We start from the raw sequence: 6,047 nt of genomic DNA on the forward strand, positions 1-6,047 counted from the left end.
TAAGGCAGGTCTAGCTGTGGGCAGCAAGAGGAAGGCTGTGAGGAAATGGGAGGGTGCTGAGCAGGTAGCTTCAGCAGGTTGGAGAAGGTTACAGAAGTCAAAGATGGAGAGAAAGAGGGCCCAGAAGACAGTTTTGGCCTGTGCTCAGCAGAAGCTGCTCTTCACTTTTCAAGATGACAAAGATGAAAAACATCATGCCTCAGTTAACAATCACTGTCTCCTCCTCATGAAAAATTGTTGCCAAATCAGCAGTCCACAATAGGTTACATCATGCAGGTGCTCTCCAGAGCTCCTGGCACCCCTGTTCATGGCATGGCACAAGGCCATGTTCTGTCTACATCTTATGATGCGTTATACACCCAGCTATTGCTGTCCACATTATTTTATTTTTTTAAGAATTTTTTTATGTGGACCATTTTAAAAGTCTTGTTATATATTGTTTCTGTTTTATGTCTTTTTTTATTTTTTTGGCCATGAGGCATGTGGGATCTTAGTTCCCTGACCAAGAATTGAACCTGTGGTTCCTGCATTGAAAACATGGAGTCTTAACCACTGGACCTCAAAGGAAGTCCCTTTTGTTGTTTGGTTTTGAAGGAAAATAAGGCATCAACTCAGACTTTATTGAATAACTTTTAAATAGACATTTTATTAAATTATCTTCTAACACATTGTTGTTGTTGTTTAGTGACTAAGTCATGTCTGCCTCTTTTGAAACCCAACAGACTGTAGCCCGCCAGACTCCTCTGTACATGGGATTTCCCAGGCAAGCATACTGGAGTGTATTGCCATTTCCTTCTCCAGGGAATCTTCCCGACCAAGGGATCAAACCTCACTGAGTCACTACGGAAGCCCCTTCTAACACAGACCTGTGTTATCTGATATTCAGATAATATTGACCCTTCCCCTCTCTGTACCAGCAGCCAAGCTAGGACTGGAAGTATAAAAATAAAAAGATATTTTGTTTAAGGCCAGATTTTCCATTTCAGACCAAATATTTTCGCTGTTATTAATCACTACTGCTCAACAGAATCGATTCTCAGGGCCTGAGAGGATTATTCTTCCTTGTCCCCTTAAAGTTGAGGGTGGCCATGTGACTTGCTATGGCCAATGAATGGAAACCTGACTGACACATTTTCACCTCCAGATACAGGCCCTTAATTGCCTGTGCTTAGCTCTTGCCTGGAGAATCCCAGGGACAGGGGAGCCTGGTGGGCTGCCATCTATGGGGTTGCACAGAGTTGGACACGACTGAAGTGGCTTAGCAGCAGCAGCAACAGCTATGCAGCTCTGTCCTCCCCTAGCATGTAAGATTCACAACATGTGTTGAAATGGAAGTTCCATGAAATTGAAGCAGTAAGAAGTAGTGAGACAATATAGAAGGACAGCTGCCCTAGAGAGTTGCCCCAATTCACAGCAGATTTTACATGACAGATAAACTTTTTTTGTGTTGAGTCAGTGTGATTTAGGCAAAAACTTCCATATCGTGATGACTAGTACAGCTCCTCCTTTGTTTCTTACCTTGAATGCCTTCCTTCATTCCTTCTACTTTCTTTAAAAGAATATTTTGGCTCCCAGGTGTTTGGTTTTCTTCAGGCTTAAGATATTGGGAAACAGGATCCTCTTTCCCTGTGTCTGGTTTCTGTGCTTTATGTGGGCCTGGAGCCACAGATAAATATTTGGGAGTCAATAGCATTAAGGAAAAAGTAGGACATGACTGAGCAACTGGTTCCAAATGGGGAAATGAGTACATCAAGGCTGTACATTGTCACTCTGCTTATTTAAGTTATATGTGGAGTTCATGCAAAATACTGGGCTGGATGAAGCACAAGCTGGAATCAAGATTGCCAGGAGACAGACCAATAACCTCAGATAGGCAGATGATACCACCCTTATGGCAGAAAGCGAAGAAGAACTAAAGAGCCTCTTGGTGAAAGTGAAAGAAGAGAGTTAAAAAGCTGGCTTAAAACTCAATATTCAGAAAACTAAGATCATGGCATCCAGTCCCATCACTTCATGACAAATAGATGGGGAAACAATGGAAACTGTGAAAGACTTAATTTTGGGGGGCTCCAAAATCACTGCAGATGGTGACTGCAGCCATGAAATTAAAAGACGCTTGCTCCTTGGAAGAAAAGCTATGACCAACCTAGACAGAATATTAAAAAGCAGAGGCATTCCTTTGCCAACGAAGGTCTGTCTAGTCAAAGCTATGGTTTTTCCAGTAGTCATGTATGGATGTGAGAGTTGGACCATGTGGAGAGTTTCTGGCCAAAGTATTGGAGTTTCAGCTTCAGCTTCAGTCCTTCCAGTGAACATTCATGGTTGATTTCCTTTAGGATTGACTTATTTGATCTTCTTGCAGTCCAAGGGACTCTCAAGAGTCTTCCCCAGCACTGGTTCATTCTAGTAGCAGCCTCAAAAAAGTACAGGAGTTGGAGCCATCAGGGATCTCTGAAGGTAGAGAAATAATTGAACTAAAATCAGAAGATCTGGGTGAAAATTTTTAATGGAGCAGTTATAAACTCAGATTCCATGCAGCTGGAAGATTGCCATTCCTTCACCCCAGGAGAAATCTAGATATTTACTAGTGGAGAAACACTAGCTTGGGGGCTCCAGGAACACCTGAGGGTAAGGGAAGCCACCCACAAACAAGGAGGTTAAGTGAATGCCACAGATTGACTTATGAATCACTTATCTCTCTCCTGCTCTGCTTCAGCAACACCATTAGCCATACTGTTGTTCCAAAAATGTGTGGGATCCCGCTGCTCGCCACTTAAAAGCCAATAAACAGGCTAGGCTTGTGGAAAGGAAAGTTTGCTTTATTTCAGATACCAGCAACTAGAGGGGAGTAACAGACGTTTGTCCAAAGGCCTACTCCCGCATTGACAAGTAGGGTGTAAGAGTTAAAGACAGAGGAAGGGTGTTACATGCAGAAACAGCACAGTCAGCTCTGACAGTCATCTTGAAACTGGTCATGCAGTGTTCTGACCAGTGTCATCTGGATTGTTTTAGGTACAGTTAATCTTCAGTTCCAGGGTCAGTTTGTTTCCATTTCCTTGAGGCCAGTTTTCAGAATTGTGGCAGCTCATGTCATGGCTACAGTCTGGTCATCATGTAATTAGCTTCACGTGGTGGAGGGGGGTGGTTTCAGTATCTATAAAACAGTTCATAGGATATGGCTTAGAATATTATCTATAGCCCTTGAGAAGGAACTAAAGGTCCTTGACTTTGCTTAATGACTACGTTATTATTATTTGGTCTCCTTTGACTGTTTTCCTTTGTTTCTGCATTTTCTCATTTCTCTGATAATACTTATTCTTTGACTAAAGTTTTCCATAGACAAAGGGCAGGCAGAGGACATGAAGGATGTATCATATGTCCTGTTCTGTTTCATTTTTCCACTCTGAGAATCCAATAAGAGAGTACAACCAGGCCACCTTCAGTTAACCAGGCCACCAGTTAACCAGTTTCACTCATCTCAGTTTCCAGCTTTTTGTTGTCTTACTCTTAAATACAAAATATAAGCTAACAACCTAAATTCACTAGTCAGCTGAAGAAAGCCTTCAAGATGGAAAAACAGAACTGAATAAAAAAAACAAAGGACCTCTGAGGACATGAGGAGCAAAATAAAACTTTTGAAAATGCATAGCATTAACATGTTTGCAAAATAAGGAAAGAGATACCGCATCTGTGGGAAAATAGGAGTATGTAAAAGTAAGAACATCCAGGAACTTTCCTGGTGGCCCAGTGGCTAAGACTCCATGCTCCCAATGTACGGGACACCAGTTTGATCCTTAATCAGGAACTAGATCCCACATGCCGAAGCTAAGAATTCGCATGTCACAACTAAAGTTCCTTTGTACTGCAACTAAGACTCAATGCAGCCAGATAAATAAAATACAAATAAATAAGTATTTTTAAAAGTAAGAACATTCAAAAAACAAAAAATCTGACTTGAAAATTAAAACATGACAAAGTGAAAAATGTAGCAAAATTGGAAGATAAACCAAGAAAAAACTTTAAAAGTAGATGATAGATAATATAACAGATATAAAATAGAAGGTAAGTGACAACATTATAGAATCAGGTCAGGAGGTAGATGAGAGCTAAAGAAGATAAAATAGTTTTTTAAAAACATAAGGGAGAAAATTGTCAAATCTGAAGGAAAGTTCCTAAAGTTAAGGTCATTTGTTCCCAGATCAAGAGTTCATTGAGGGCTCAGAACACTAGATGAGAAAAAGACCCACTCCAAATCCTGTCATGATGACATTTCTGATTACTAAGAACCAAGAAAAGATTCTAAACGTTCCCAGCAGCAAAGTCAAAGGTTGTCAAGGGAAGTTCAATAAAAAGTAATCTCATTAGAATGGCATCCAGATTTTCAACAGCATTGCTGAAAGCCAGAAGTCAACAGAGAAATAACTTTAGAATCCTGAGGGAAGTCATTTCCAATCTAGTATTCTGCATCCAGCAATCTAGTGTGAGGGTTGTTTCAGACACTGAAATCTCAAAATGTCTATGTCCCATCCATCTTATCAGAAGACACTGGAAGATGCACTCCATCAAATTGAAGGGACAAGCCAAGAGATACAGGAAATGAGAAGTCACAGGGTGTCTAGAAAGCATAGGGTCTGCCTGGGAACAAGGCAATGAAAGGTGTTGGGAGGTGGGCCTCTAACAAAGAGATGGACTTAATACATTTTTCTGATGTATTTGAAATATTAAAGGAGAGCTACACTTCTGGGAGAGAGTTTGGGAGTGGATGAGCAATACAAAATTAAGTAAACTGAAACATTATTAACTATAGTAATAAGTTACATTAGGGAGAAATTATCATTTAAAAGTCACAGGTAAATAGTATATATAGGATTATAATAATAGCAAATACTGATCTAACCAAAAATTATAATAAATCTAAACTAGGCAGATGGCAAAGAGTCAGACATGACTTAATGACTGAACAACAAAAACAGCAAGGCAGATGGGCAAGGAGAAGGATCTTAGTCAACTCAGACTGCCATAATAAATGCCACAGACTGCATGGCTTACACAACAGGAATTTATTTCCCTCAGTTTTGGCAGTGGGAAGTCCAAGATGAACGTGTCAGCAAGGTAGATTTCCTTTTAAGACATCTTGTCTTTGCTTCCAGGCAGCCACCATCCAGCTCTGTGCTCACATACTCTCTTCCTTATGCAAGTGCGTGAGAAAAAAGCTGTCTGGTGTCTCTTCTTATAAAGGTGCTCATCCTATCGTGAGGGCCCCACCCTCATGACCTTATCTAATCCTAATTACCTCCCCCAAACCCCACCACCAGATAATATCACAATGGAACTTAGAGCCTCAACATATAACTTTGTGGGAGACACATTGAGTTCCTAATAAAAAGTGTGTTTAAGTGTTTATACTGGACATGTGTTGTTAGACAAGGAAGTGGGAGTGAAAAAACTAAATCTTTCTCCTAGTCAGCATAGCAGGTAGCATCACAATAGAACACAGGTGGTTGTCCCCTCTAAATAGGATCACTTGAGGAGGGTTTATTTGCAAAGGAATGGATGTAGAGAAGTCACAAGAGAGAGTGTAGTAACCCAGGGCTTAGAAGCCAGTGCACTGTTACCAGCCTTGGGCTCACAGGGATGAGTGGAAAAGTACATGGGGATCACAATCTAGAATGAGAATCTAGATTGAAAGAGTTTAGGAAGTCTCCTTTTGAGGACACAGCCTGCTGGATTAGATAGTCAAGGAGGGAGTCAGGAGACGTTCTGATCTCACAGTTTTTTCTCTCCCGCTCTGACCTCCTCTCCAGGTTCTCCCAATAGGAGAAACACAAACTCATCTGGAAGCCACAAGGCCCATTCATCAGCCCACTGATGTGCTCCATACAGATGAGTTTCTCTGAATGGAGAGCAAGGAAAAGGGCAGAGAATAGATCCAGAGGACACAAGGGAGATAGCCAACACAATAAGAAAGTCAAAAAACAAAGAAATCCAAGGCATGATCCTCTTATGTTCCCAGCAAAGAATTCTCAAAGAGTTGAAAATAGTTGCCT

General features: G+C 41.0%; 1 long non-coding RNA gene across 1 annotated transcript; it reads right to left on the reverse strand.

The window, feature by feature from the left end:
• Positions 1-2,801: 2,801 nt before the first annotated feature.
• On the reverse strand, positions 2,802-5,201 carry LOC123329392. Its single transcript, XR_006544776.2, has 2 exons — positions 5,050-5,201; positions 2,802-3,154 (listed from the first exon to the last, which is right to left on the reverse strand). It is a non-coding gene; the product is annotated as an uncharacterized LOC123329392 (long non-coding RNA).
• Between the last annotated feature and the right edge of the window lie 846 nt (positions 5,202-6,047).

Source organism: Bubalus bubalis, chromosome 15 (assembly GCF_019923935.1).
Source record: "Bubalus bubalis isolate 160015118507 breed Murrah chromosome 15, NDDB_SH_1, whole genome shotgun sequence".
Lineage (NCBI taxonomy): Eukaryota > Metazoa > Chordata > Mammalia > Artiodactyla > Bovidae > Bubalus > Bubalus bubalis.